The sequence below is a fragment of the Entelurus aequoreus genome, linkage group LG08, assembly GCF_033978785.1.
Source record: "Entelurus aequoreus isolate RoL-2023_Sb linkage group LG08, RoL_Eaeq_v1.1, whole genome shotgun sequence".
NCBI classification, from domain to species: Eukaryota; Metazoa; Chordata; class Actinopteri; order Syngnathiformes; family Syngnathidae; genus Entelurus; species Entelurus aequoreus.
In genome coordinates, this window is record NC_084738.1 from 22,161,692 (window position 1) to 22,177,033 (window position 15,342).

Consider the following 15,342-nt stretch of genomic DNA (forward strand, 5'->3'; position numbering starts at 1 on the left):
ACCTAAAAAATTTTTTAGAAAAGCTCTGAATTGGTGTTTTATTTGAATTCATTACATTGTTGTGGCAGATAAAAAGATTTACATTTAACAAAAAAAGTGGCTTCATGAACTGATTTATTGTTTTTAACTGTCTTTAAACAGATGCAGTGTTAGCCATTTACTAAAACAAAACACAAGGTCCATACAAAATGCTGAAGTTAACAAATCAAAAAACTGTAAAAGACACTTTTCTGAGAAATACAAAAGGATGTATTGAAGGTTGAACTTGCAGCTTTTTGTCTCAGACAGACATCAATCACAGTGCTGAAAATTACAGTGGAACATCAACAATATCATTGCTCATCATCACAAAATAAAGTGATGAGGTTGCAAAAGACAAAGCAGCTATGCTGACATCATGAGTTCACTGAGTCATGTATAACATGCTGTTGTAGAGTATATATATAAATAAACATTGATTGATTGATTGATATGGCAGGGCTATTCAACTACATAATGAAGAGGGCCACAGTTTCAAGAGTCCAAGGGCTCATGGGCTGGACATCAAAATTTGGATGCTCCGACGGAAAGTGCCGTCGCAGATTATATTCCTTTAAGACTACTTAATTGCAAAGTAAACACATTGGCTTTAACACTGCTTTGTCAATAGCGTTTGCAGCTAGACAGATAGTTAACAGCATGACAAAACAGAAACCCTAGAAGTTTTCTTGAGGATTGATGTTCTTTCTTTTGAATTATTTCCCTTCCTCGGTTTTATTTCTTTACACTTTTTCCTTCATTTAGGTTTGCAAGACTGAACATATTAACCCTCAGAGCATTCAATCGATCGCAACTGGACTGTTTGGTTTGTCTTACAAGACGTTTCGCCTCTCATCCGAGTAGGCTGCATCAGTTCATGCTCATAGACTTAGATAGGCCATATCTAGTCTTAGACTTACAGTAGATTGGTCAGATCTAGTCTAGCGGCTGATGCCAAAACTCACACCACCCACTGGAACACAAACTGGGCGTTATCAGAACCCTACAACACAGGCCAAAGAGAGAGAGCATAGGCATTTGAGGGAAGCCTTCAAAACCTGTGGTTACCATGGGTGGTCGTTTGTGAAAAGTGCATCCAGTTCGAGAAATAACAAGAACAGATTGGATGAGGAGGTAAAAGGTGACAGACGCAAAAATATTGTCATGCCATATGTATCAGGTCTATTTGAGAAACTCAGAAGAATTTTTAACCAACACAATATCCTGAGACAGAAACTAGTGCATCCTAAAGACAGGACACCCACAAAAACAATCTGGTCTATGCTATCCAGTGTAATGATGAATGCACTGATTCATATGTTGGGGAAACAAAACAACCACTAAGCTGACGCATGGCACAGTATAGAAGGGCAAACTTTTCAGGCCAAGAGTCAGCTGTCTACATGCACCTCAGGTAGAAACAAAACTCCTTTGAGAAAAAACATGTACAGATTATGGACATGGACAGCAAATGGCATGAAAGAGGAGTGAGGGAAGCCATCTATGTCAAGGTTGAAAAACCATCCCCACATACAACACTGTCCTTTCAACCATTACTAAAAGACTTTGCAATTTAGCCAACAACAAATAACAGGAGTTAGAAACATTCTGGTCACAGAAGGTGACCAGAATGCTACTTGTGCCATTTGTTTACAACTGAATGCTAACGTGGGGGATTTCGACTATTTTGGACCGGTAGTAGTTGATCCACAGCGATCGTTCTGCCACACAATACCTCACTGCTAACGAGGGGAAATTACACTTCAACAACTGGAACAATTGTTTTTCTCACTACAATAAGGCAAAACCATTCATAGTTTTAGGCCCATGTGAAGATTCCAGTACGAGGCATCGCGCTTCTACAACCTACTAGTACCCCAGCTATGACGCTGTCATTCAAAACTAAGAATTACTCATTTTTGTATAGTCAAATCTTTGCGAAAGGTGAACCTAATGAGGTCTCCAATTAGCTGAGCATGGATGTGTTTGCTACTTGATCCACTTGGCAAACAAAAATTATTCAAGAAAGAATACAACATTTCTCACATCATTATTCAGTTAAAATTATGCAATCGCAAATTTGGAACCCAGGATCTCCTGGGACAGTCCTTCTGTGGCTCCCAAAGAACAGCCAGCTGTGGTCTGCATGCACACACACATGCACCCACACACACCGACACAAAAACACTAACACCTAACACAGACCTCTGGAGCCAGACTAGGACAGGAAAGAGATACATTGTTGACACTAGAAATTTGGCACTGAGATCTGTATGTACCGTAAATGCTTTAGTTAACGCCTTTAGTCAATCAACGGAAAAATCCCATATAGTAGCTGGGTGCGTGGTCTCTGAAAGGAAATAACCGCCGGGGTCTTTAATTAGCACCAGGTGAAAAACAACCTCTGGATGCAGTTATCGTTAAAGTCACAAGTTGACAGTAAGAGCCTTTGAAGTATTGTCATACCCTTTAAAACTGAGGGGCAAGATGAAGTGGTAAGAAAATACACCCTCAAGAAATGAGACCACACTCGTTTTACCTCAAGCTGTTTTCTGTCTGAGCCGTAGGCAGTACACACACTGCGATGTACTACATTAAATAACAGTTATCAGGCAGGTTATAAGCTATAAAAAGCGAACGTCACAATTTTCAGAAGCTACAATATGTAAATTAGTAGCCATAGTTGGTCGTCATGACAAGCAATTTTAAAATGAAAAAAATCCCACATTTTAAACATCCATCCATCCATTGTCTACCGCTTGTCCCTTTCGGGGTCTAATTTTGAAAGTAGATAAGCGGTCGAATCATTCATGATGTGTAATAAATTGTAGTATAGTATGATTGCTGCTAGTCTGACATCGCAGTTTACCAGCTACAACCGCATTAGCTAGCTCGTACTGTATGGCGATCAATTTCAAAATAAAAACAACATTCAAAACACCATAATTATATTAACGCGGAGTGTCAGACAATATTTACTATTAAAATCAATAATGTGTATAATTACTTAGATTGTTTTATGTGCTTTTTTAATCGATTAGTTTCTGTGATTACCGGTAATCGGATAAAACACACTTAATAGCTTCAATGCTTATTTTAGAGAAAACTGTTTTTTCTTTGCCATTCTGCCTCCATTCTTTTTTTCATACAAAATACATACATTGAATTTTAACTTTTAACATTAGTGCATCAAAAAAAATAAAAGAAAAATAGGGAGGAACAAACTCTACTGTTCGCCGCCACACACCAACGCTCTCATGTGCGCTCTATTGCAGTGGGTGTGTGATAACAACGTTTGTGTAATTAAAGTTTTGGGCACACCATGTGGTTCGTATTTTATTCATTTTTACTAGTTATGCTCATTTAAGAATTATTCGAAGCAACAGAATATAAATCAAAGCTTCTTTATTATTGAATTAATTAATTTAATTGAATAATCTTTGCAGCTCTAGTTAGGACCACAGTTGGTTTCAAGGGCTATACACCCACTTGGCACTAAGCTTATCCCTTAACCTTACAGGAGAATTTGGACACCAGTTGCTTGACGTCCACATGCATAACCAAGAAGAGGGGTGAGGGGTATGGAGCTAAATTAATTGATTATACTGGAATAGCGCTTTTCTACCTTCAAGGTATTCGAAGCACATTGACACTATTACCACATTCACCACCTGCTTTACGCAACGTGGTCACGGGGGATTGAGGATCGAATTTGCAATCATTTTACCACCTGAGCCATGCTGCCATTAGAGTCATAGGTTTCGGTACTTGAAAAAATAATATTTGAAACTGAAAAATCAAGTTTTGATGTTGAATTTAGAAAAATACATCAGTGTATTCAAAATAAAAATAAGTGCACACACATTTTCTGGTTAATTATATTTATGATTCACTCTAGTAATTAATTTGAATAATACTTTTTTTTCTCTTTCCCATATTTTGAGATTTGGGCTTCTGGTTTTTTTCAGATTCAAATCTTATTTTTGCAGTTAATTTTTTATTTTTGATCCTTCTTTTTCAGATTCATATAAATAAATGATAAATGGGTTGTACTTGTATAGCGCTTTTCTACCTTCAAGGTACTCAAAGCGCTTTGACAGTATTTCCACATTTACCCATTCACACACACATTCACACACTGATGGCGGGAGCTGCCATGCAAGGCGCTAACCAGCAGCCATCAGAGGCAAAGGGTGAAGTGTCTTGCCCAAGGACACAACGGACGTGACTAGGAAGGTAGAAGGTGGGAATTGAACCCCAGTAACCAGCAACACTCCGATTGCTGGCACAGCCACTCTACCAACTTCGCCACGCCGTATATACTTTTTTTGAAAAATTGAAAACAATCCTGATTTCGCTTAATTTTTCTCTCAATTCTGGTTTACTGTTGTTATTTTCTTTGTTTTTACAACAGTACTATTTCAGTTAGTTTGTTGTCACTTTCATCCGTTTTTTTAGGATGAGTCTTGAAAAGGTAATCTAATCTGATTGTGGTTATCGTATTGGATCAAATCTTGAAAATGGGTTGTTGAAAAGGGAAATAAGGATTCTGAAATTGGACTAGATCACGGAATCAAATCTTAGTTTTAATCTGGATCAAAACTTCAGTTTGTGATGTTCAAAACCTTTTCAGTAGGGACAAGCGGTAGAAAATGGATGGATGGATGGAAAACTTCAATTAAAAGAACAAAAGTATCCTGATCCCAGCAGGGGGTAGGATTTCAAGGTGGATTTCAGGAAGATAATGTAGTCAAACTACAGATGAGGTGGAGCCATGGACTTAAAAGGACTTAAATTCACTGGTGCAGAAACCTGTGCACAGGTTGGAGGGTGTTAAGTGCCATTATGGCTCAATAGTAGGAAGCTCTGTTGCAAGTGGAATGGTGACTAACAAAAGGAAGAAAAACATTTTGGTTGAAATCCCCCAGAATCTTAATGCAATGGGGTCTGGCCAGAAGAGGACCATGGAGCAAGTTAAATTCAGATGGAAGAATATGAGGGCCAGAGCAATAAATACCTTTGCTAAAGCAAAAAACAAACAAACCCCCAAACGGGCAACAAACCCTTGAAGAAGAGTGAATACACGAATGTGGTGCTGGACTTTATTTGAGATGACAATTCTGAAGCTCTGCACAGGTTTCAAGGTGTTGTTTGGGATGGTGAGCCTACAATTGTAGAGGAAAGTGAGCCAGTTCCCCCTAATGCATAGAAAACATTAATTCTGGCAGTGATGGGCAGTAACAAGCTACATGTAGCTAAGCTACGTAGCTTAACTACATTTTCCAGTCGATTGGCCGTAACTTAGCTACTTTTTTAACAAGTAACTTTTCCTGTAGCTTGGCTACATTTTGAACCATGTAGCTAGGTAGCTTACATCAAAGAAAATGGACTGCTAATCCAAACTACAAACAAACTAAATATAAATAGTGGGGTGCGGGGACCCCTAGAGGTACTTGTAGGGTACGTGTCCCCAGTTAAATGACAGATAGTTAATAGTAATTGACCCATGAAGGGTCCATTTGTACACTCTCAGTTATATTAACATTGCTATTATACATGTGGGCCAATAGATATAAATGTAGCTTTGATGTAGCAAGCTACTTTTGCTAGGCTGACCATATTCTGAAATCCCAAAAAGAAGACACATATATGCGTGCCAAGGCGGGCAGCACGCCAAGGCCGGGACTAGGTGAAAATTTGCCAATGATACTCGAACTTGCTTCATAAGTAATATATTTATTTAAATAAAGCATTTTTTCTCCTATGTTGACAGTAGTGTTGGCGCTACGAATTTTCAAAATGGGGTCCCAGGGACCCCATCAAATCATACAAATGGGGTCCCACAGTAAATTTTTGGGGTACCACTTTTTTGTAAGCATTTTGAAAACAAATGACAAATGTATGCATTATCCTGTTATATCTCACATTCTATGTTGTGTTTTGGAAAAAGGTTGTCATAAACGAGCTCTCCCCCTGCACAGCTGTTTTGTGCTTTGTAGTGTCGATATGGGCTTGTAGATCTTTATTTGCCACAGATATACACGTTCCTGCTTTGCACACAGTGCATTCTGCTTCCCATGTGTCACGGCCAGGACCAAAACACAAATACTTTTTCCGCAAATCATCCGTGAAGTTGCATTTACTTTTCGGCATTTCTTGTTTTCATGTCTGTCTCCACTCACTAGCTCTCTCGCTCTGTGTCTCTGCCCCTCCATCACGAATGTTTCTGCGTGCGCACCTTCACAGCTTGTTTTGTTTAACCCCTTCTTAACTTAACCCTAGAGTTTAGGGTCGGCAACCTTTATCACTCAAAGAGCCATTTTGACGAGTTTCACAAATTAAAGAAAACAATGGGAGCCTCAAAACTCTTTTGAAATTTAAAATGAAATAACACTGTATACAAAGCTTTTTTTTGCTTTGTGCTATGTTTAAATCAGGGGTCTCAGACACGCGCCCCGGCCCGCACTTTAATATGACAGTTTAAAGTTAGTGCGGCCCGCGAGATTTACATGAATGGCGTTCAACAGCATCATAGTTGCCAATCCTCCCACTTTTCCCGGGAGACACCCGAAATTTGGGCGTGATGGCACTGCCCTTAGCGCCCTCTACAGCATGCTTGAACAGCGTACCTGTTCGGCCACATGCTGAATGCATCTTCTGCTTTCACACGAATATGACAGCAAAGCTTACTTGCTCAGTAGCCACACAGCTTACACTGACGGTGCCCGTATAAAACAACTTTAACACTGTTACGTTACAATTATGCGCCACACTGTGAACCCACACCAAAAAAGAATGACAAATACATTTCTGGACAACCTCCGCACCGTAACACAACATAAACACAACACAACAAATACCCAGAATTTTAGAGAGTTAGAGAGTTAGGGCTGCATGGGATTCTGGGTATTTGTTGTGTTGTGTTTATGTTGTGTTACAAATATGCGCCACACTGTGAACCCACACCAAAAAAGAATGACAAATACATTTCTGGAGAACCTCCGCACCGTAACACAACATAAACACAACACAACAAATACCCAGAATTTTAGAGAGTTAGAGAGTTAGGGCTGCATGGGATTCTGGGTATTTGTTGTGTTGTGTTTATGTTGTGTTACGGTGCGGAGGTTCTCCAGAAATGTATTTGTCATTCTTTTTTGGTGTGGGTTCACAGTGTGGCGCATATTTGTAACGTAACAGTGTTGAAGTTGTTTTATACGGGCACCGTCAGTGTAAGCTGTGTGGCTGTTGAACAAGTATGCCTTGCTGTCTCCCACGTGTGCAAGTCAAAGCTTCATGCAACATGAGACCGGGCTGGCATGCTGTTTGTGCACGTTATAGAGGACAATATATGCAGTGCCATCACAGCACGCCCTTGATTTAGTTGTTAGGGGTTGCCTATCCCTGCCCAAGACGTACATTGAAAATACACGCTTCCCTAACTCAAAATGCCGGACATTTGAGGCATTTTAGAAACCCCGCCCGGACGCCCCGGACACACCCGCAAAAGAGGACATGTCCGGGGAAAAGAGGACGTATGGTCAGCCTACTTTTGCCGTGTAGCTTGGAGTGTAGCATGCTACAATTCTCTGGGGATAGCTTCCCCTGTAGCTTAGCCACATTTAATCGAAAGCTTACTACATTTTCCAAGTAGCTTGCCCATCACTGAATTCTGGGTCTGAGCATCATTTCTGAACAACAACCTGGATCCTCACTGGTAGAGCCAGCAGTCACAGGAGCTCGGAAAATAGGCTTTGAGCGTCTTTTGCCAAAAAATAATAGTGATTCCTATGAATTAGTTCTTATACGAGAAACTGAAAGAACAGAAGCACAAAAAGAAACAAATGGAGCTTACCAAATTGCTGCAAACCAAAGTGAAACTTCAGATCCGCCTCCAAAAAGTACGACTTGATAATGCTGGTTTCTCCTTCTCAGATGAGGAAGAACCATTAGCATTCTTTATTTAGTCACTTTTTGACATTTAGCCTTTTTATTTAGGACATTTTCAAAATATCCACATTGTAGGTTGATTGGCAACACTAAAATTGTATAAATGTGTGTGTGAATGTTGTCTGTCTATCTGTGTTGGCCTTGTGATGAGGTGGCGACTTGTCCAGGGTGTACCCCGCCTTCCGCCCGAATGCAGCTGGGATAGGCTCCAGCACCCCCGCGACCCCGAAAGGAACAAGCGGTAGAAAATAGATGGATGGATGGGTTTTTGTTAATGTTTAATTGTTTTGTATTTGTTGTGGCTTAGATGAGGGGTCATAAAAAATTTAATTGAAGTCAATGTTTGTTATTTTTGTGTTTGGTCTCGAAAAATAAATAAAAATAAAACACTTACAGTGTACACACGTTGGCTCTTCTACCGGTTGTTCTTTATGTAGCTGTATCCCACATTGTGATATGTTGTCCCATTAAAGCACTGGTAATCCGTATTTGGTAATCTTGAAAACTGGGTATCTGGACCAGGTTGATCCAATCCAATGTTGCTTTGAAAAACCGGTATGAAAGTACGACATATTACCTGACCCTGGGTAGCAAAAGATTTGCAAATCTGAATAATTTTGAGCCAGATTAAATGTTTTAAACAACTGGCCCCAAATGACTGTATTAGTTGTAAAATAGAAAACTGTGACAAAACAAGTTCGGCAGAAGCTTCATGGAGAAAATCTTTGCAAAACCATGCAAGATTTTAATGCAAGCAAACCTGAATGAGATACCCCAGCTAATTATAGGTACATTGTAAATTGTGATAAAGGACATCACACAAATTATGTTTCTACATTGCAACTCAATGTTGTTATACAACCACTGGAAACAAATGATATGAAAATACCTATCTTTGTCCGCGATTGCTTTTCTTAGCCCCATTGGAACTTTGTTTTTTAAGTGTTATAGACAGCTTCTGTTTAGCTTTTCTCTATCACAGACGGTGACTCCCGTTTCCGCCCATTTGTTATTAATTTGCTTTGCTGTGCATTTTCTGTTGTTAAGACATATTGCTTCAAGTTTTCTGTTTTGACGCTTTAATGTTTTCCTTGGTCTACCAGTATGCCTGCCTTTTACAATCTTCCCATTTGTTTGTACTTGGTCCAGATTTTAGACACAACTGACTGAACAATCAACATCTTTTGAAACATGAGGTGATGATTTACCTTCTTGAAGAAGTTTGATAATATTTTTTTTGTTTCAATTCACATCTTTGGTGTTGGAGCCATGATTCATGTAAAACCACCTGATGCAACATCTCTCCAAGGTGTGAACACTCCTTTTTAACTGCAGACTAATGAACAGATTTAGGCTGATGCTGGTGTTAGTTTTGGAGAATAAAAATTACAGGGTGATTCCATAATTTTTTCATCAGAATTGAGTGATCCAATATTTTTTTCACTCTACCTGATCTAAAAATAAAACTCTTACAGACTACGACAATTTATTTTCTTGATTTGAAAATAAATGCCTATAATTTTGTGTAATGTCTGTTATCTGCTTTTTTTCTACAAAATTAAACCACTGAAAGAACATCTTTCAAGTCTGGTGATTTTATATATTTTTCCAGGGGTTAAATAACAGGTGACAGCCACCTTAAAGCTTCCATTAACTGGAGAACTGACTTGAGAGAAGGAGTTGTGAACAGTGCCCAGCACAATGAATGAATCTCTGCACTGAGGCAGGTGTCTCTAGTGCAGGGGTCGGCAACCCAAAATGTTGAAAGAGCCACATTGGACCAAAAATACAAAAACAAATCTGTCTGGAGCCGCAACAAATTAGAAGCCATATTACAAACAGATAGTGTGTCATGATATATACATTGAATTAATATGACTTAAAGGAAACTAAATGAGCTCAAATATAGCTACAAATGAGGCATAATGATGCAATATGTACATATAGCTAGCCTAAATAGCATGTTAGCATCGATTAGCTTGCAGTCATTCAGTGACCAAATATGTCTGATTAGCACTCCACACAAGTCAATAACATCAACAAAACTCACCTTTGTGTATTCACGCACAACGTTAAAAGTTTGGCGGACAAAATGAGACAGAAAAAGAAGTGGCATAAAACACGTCCTAGAAAGTCGGAGAAAGTTATACATTGTAAACAAACTAAGGTGAGTTCAAGGACCGCCAAAATTAGTAGGACAAAACGGCGCTCGCCAAATACTCGAATCAGTGAAGCATGTTTAATACAAACAGTGTGCTTTATAACAATTAGGGAGGTTTGTGTCATGTTTGTCCTCCTGCAGTAACCATATTAAAACAAAAAATATATATTTTTTCCCCTCATCTTTTTCCATTTTTCATACATTTTTGAAAAAGCTTCAGAGAGCCACTAGGGCGGCGCTAAAGAGCCGCATGCGGCTCTAGAGCCGCGGGTTGCCGACCCCTGCTCTAGTGTGTTCATTCAAGGAATGACATGAATGGACAACCTGAGGGGGCCCACTCTCATTTCCGGGTTCCTAACCCTCGATAATTACCTCGCTCGGTGTGCCCAAAGGCTATAAATAGACATGATAGTCATTAAATATAAATGGATGGGTATAAATGCTGTGAGGGTTAAAGGCCTACTGAAACCCACTACTACCGACCACACAGTCTGATAGTTTATATGTCAATGATGAAATCTTAACATTGCAACACATGCCAATACGGCCGGGTTAACTTATAAAGTGCAATTTTAAATTTCCCGCTAAACTTCCGGTTCAAAACGCCTTTGGAGGATGATGTATGCGCGTGACGTCGAGAGATCCACGGAAGTGTTTGGACCATATTGGACACAATACACAGAGCTCTGTTTTCTTCGACAAAATTCCATAGTATTCTGGACATCTGTGTTGGTGAATCTTTTGCAATGGAGGCTGCAAAGAAGGAGGACTTTGACTTGGATAGCAGACGCGCTAGCGGCGAACTCACCTTGACTTCCTACGTCTCTGGGCCGCCGACCGCATCGTCAAACGCTGGAACGCAGGTGAGCACGGGTGTTGATGAGCTGAGGAGGGCTGGCTGGCGTAGGTGGAGCGCTAATGTTTTTATCATAGCTCTGACGAGGTCCCGTTGTTAAGTTAGCGTCGTTAGCAACAGCATTGCTAGGCTTCGACAGGCGTCGAATACACATTAACCGTGTATTTACATGTCCAGTGTTTGGTTCGGTGTCTCCTAATAGTAGTATTGTTGATCTTCTGTCTAACCTTCCAGTCAGGGGTCTATTTCTTTTGTTTCTATCTGCATTTGAGAACGATGCTATCACGTTAGCTCAGTAGCTAAGTGTGTCACCGATGTATTGTCGTGGAGATAAAAGTCACTGTGAATGTCCATTTCGCGTGCTCGACTCTCATTTTCAAGAGGATATAGTATCCGAGGTGGTTTAAAATACAAATCCGTGATCCACAATAGAAAAAGGAGAGAGTGTGGAATCGAATGAGCCAGCTTGTACCTAAGTTACGGTCAGAGCGAAAAAAGATACGTCCGGCACTGCCTCTAGTTCTTCACTCTAACGTGCCTCATCCACGAATCGTTCATCCTCGCTCAAATTAATGGGGTAATCGTCACTTTCTCGCTCCTAATATCACTCGCTCCATTGTAAACAACGGGGAATTGTGAGCAGCACTACCGCTTGTGACGTCACGCTACTTCCGGTAGGGGCAAGGTTTTTTTTTATCAGCGAGCAAAAGTTGCAAACTTTATCGTCGATTTTCTCTACTAAATCCTTCAGCAAAAATATGGCAATATCGCGAAATGATCAAGTATGACACATAGAATGGATCTGCTATTCCCGTTTGAATAAAAAAAAATTAATTTCAGTAGGCCTTTAAAAAAACTAAATACAATATAGCACCTCTTTTTTCGTGCGCCCCACTTTTTGCAGAATTTCAGTTTTCATATATTACTGTCTCGATTCTTGTACGGCCAAACGGCAACACAACAAACTAGTCTGTTTGTCATTGTATCATTCCACTGTCCAAACTAAGAATCCCACGCATTGGTACCTCAGTCTTACCTTTTTAATGATAATAGACATGAGACGTCAGCAAACGAATCACGTCTTTTAAACGGCTCTTTCAAGTGAACGACGAGAAGCAATTCGCAATTGGGAGATGTTCGTTTGTGAGACGTTTTTTAATGCAAATGAAAATTATGTCAAATGTTAATTTATCTATTTCAGTCGTCGTTTTCTGCATGTAAACTATGATTATTCTCTATCAATGTTTTTTTCTGTTAATATTTTGAACATATAACAATAATTGATTGCAGTATTTGGGGAAAAATTAATTGGGATTGTGAACGCGAACTGAGGTAGTGCTGTAGCACTACTTGAAAAGCGATGCAAATAAACAGAAGTTATGAGATACTGCTTTGGTTTTGTTCCATAAAGACTACCCTCATCAGTGCCAAAGATACAGATGGATGCTCACAATTCAGTTTCTCCTTAAGGGTTTTATTTGTTTGATTGCAGCCCATTGTGTTAGTTTTATTGGCTGAGGTTAAAAAGTAGCAGTGGAGTTTAAACTGTAGGGCTCAAAGCACCACTCAAATAAACATATGTTTACATGTAGGTATCTAAAGTAGTTTAGGTCGATACTCTGGGTGTTCGTTTACGCAGTAGATCCACACTTATTTGCGATTTAGCATTTGCTGACCATATATTTACGCATTTCTTTTCTCTCCTTAAAAATAATGTTTTTTTTTTTTTTTGTAACATTAATAAAAAAAGGAGTTTTGCAGCTAGATGTCCTGTAAAGGGCGCTGCTCACAAGTCAATTTATGCAATGTTTTCCAGCAGGAAGATGCTTTGACATGACGTGATGTTGTGGAACTGCTCGTTGTCTTATTCAATGCTTCAATTCAATTGTTTCTTAACATCTAGAACTAAATTCAAAATGTCCTAAATTGTAAGAGGCAATAAGTATCAAAAATTTACATTTTTGGGGCCTTTTAATGGGGCTTTTAAAAATAACGAGTTAATTAATGTGATTAATCACAATTTTTTTTTGCATTAATCATGTATACACGCAGATTAATCACACAGTTTATTTTGACTGTATATGCTCCTTTACCTTAACTGCGGATGGTTACCCTGCTGGCGAGGGTTGTTATACGGTCGGTGATCAGGTCAATGCATACGCCAGTGCAAAGATAAGTGATGTGCTCGCTGGCAAATTTCACTCCAAAATCAACCTAGACTGGGTTTTAGCTAAAACTGTTACCAAATTTTGACCAAAAAAATGATGCGCATTGCATTTGTGTCCATATATATGGGGTCTTTTTTTAGTTATTTGAAATCATGCAAGCAGGGGATAGATAACCTTTGATTAATCCTGATTAATCCAAATTCAAAAGTGTGATTAATCTGATTAAAACATTAATTTGACAGCACTCATTTTTAATAAAGGATTCAAAAAAATGGGACCCATAACTTTCCTGCTTGGCACTCAGCATCAAGGTTTGGAATCGGGGGTTAAATCACCAAAAATGATTCCCGGCCGCGGCCACCGCTGCTGCCCACTGCTCCCCTCACCTCCCAGGGGGTGATCAAGGGTGATGGATCAAATGCAGAGAATAATTTCGCCACACCTACTGTGTGTGTGACAATCATTGGTACTTTAACTTTAACTTTAATAACTTTATTGCCATACCAGCACACATGAAGCACATGAAATGGCACACAATTTAGAACCCGAGGTCCCTGATTAAGCCCAATGAGTCACGAGAACAATGGTATGTACTGTTTCATAATTATGTAAATAGAATATAGGATATAAATAGAGTAGGTTATAAATAGCGTAGTTTTATAGGAATAGAATAACATTTTTAAAGAATAAATAGAAAAATAGAATAGATTGTGATCATGTTATGAAATTATTATATGTATAGTGTATGAAATATTGTGTGCATTGTAAAAAGTTTCTTATGTTATTATATGTCTATTTTGCGAGGTTTTTTGCCACTCTCTGAGGGTCTTGGACTGTAACCGGTGAATAGCTGTAATCGACTGTATTGAAAGAATCTTGAAACTTGAGTACAAATCAACAAAAGTGCATCTATCCCAGCGTGAGAATAGACACAACGATGGCACAACTGGTTTCCTCAGTGGTGAAAAGCTCTCAGCGCCCTTCTCAAATTCATCTCTCGGTGGAGGGAAACGAGATAAGACATCTCTAAACATCCCATCAACCCTTCACGGCCTACCTGCCCAGACCCTGCCAGGACACAAGGGTCATCTCTTACCAGCAGGAAGTCTCCAGTGTCAGGCAGAATGGACGCCTTTGTTGTCTTCATGGGGCCTTCACCGCCTCCAGTGGTGTTTGTGTTGAGTAGAGAACAATGTCCCTTTTTGAATGTGATGCAGAGCTGAGGGCAAGAGGAGACACTTAAAACATTTACTGCAAACAATTTACCGATGAAAAATGTAGATTTTCATAATAATGATATTGATAGGTGAACACAAAGCAGATGGAACGATTGTAGAAGCAGGGGAGACAGTCACACATCTGATAGGTAGATGGCTACATAACAGCACAAAGCGTTTAGATTAAATAAATGGCCACAAAGGAAAATAGACAGTTTCAGTAATTGTCCTTACCTTAAAATGAAATGTGATATTATACACTATATTGCCAAAAGTATTTGGCCACCCATCCAAATGATCAGAATCAGGTGTCCTAATCACTTAGCCCGGCCACAGGTGTATAAAACCAAGCACTTAGGCATGGAGACTGTTTCTACAAACATTTGTGAAAGAATGGGCCGCTCTGAGGAGCTCCGGGATTTCCAGCGTGGAACTGTCATAGGATGCCACCTGTGCAACAAATCCAGTCGTGAAATTTCCTCGCTCCTAAATATTCCAAAGTCAACTGTCGGCTTTCTTATAAGAAAATGGAAGAGTTCGGGAACAACAGCAACTCAGCCACAAAGTGGTAGGCCACATAAACCGACAGAGAGGGGTCAGCAGATGCTGAAGTGCATAGTGCAAAGACTTTCTGCACAGTCAGTTGCTACAGAGCTCCAAACTTCATGTGACCTTCCAATTAGCCCACGTACAGTACGCAGAGAGCTTCATGGAATGGGTTTCCATGGCCGAGCAGCTGCATCAAAGCCATACATCACCAAGTCAAATGCAAAGCGTGGGATGCAGTGGTGTAAAGCACGTCACCACTGGACTCTAGAGCAGTGGAGACGCCTTCTCTGGAGTGATGAATCACGCTTTTCCATCTGGCAATCTGATGGACGAGTCTGGGTTTGGAGGTTGCCAGGAGAACGGTACATTTCGGAATGCATTGTGCCGAGTGTGAAATTTGGTGGAGGAGGAATTATGGACTGC

General features: G+C 39.8%; 1 long non-coding RNA gene across 3 annotated transcripts in view; it reads right to left on the reverse strand.

Annotated features, from left to right (window-relative positions):
- Positions 1-15,342, reverse strand: part of LOC133655649 (uncharacterized) — a 118,463-nt gene that overhangs the window by 97,915 nt on the left and 5,206 nt on the right. For all 3 annotated transcript variants that reach the window (XR_009827023.1, XR_009827024.1, XR_009827022.1), the window contains exon 2: positions 14,250-14,372. This is a non-coding gene — a long non-coding RNA (uncharacterized LOC133655649). The remainder of the gene's footprint in view (positions 1-14,249; positions 14,373-15,342) is intronic.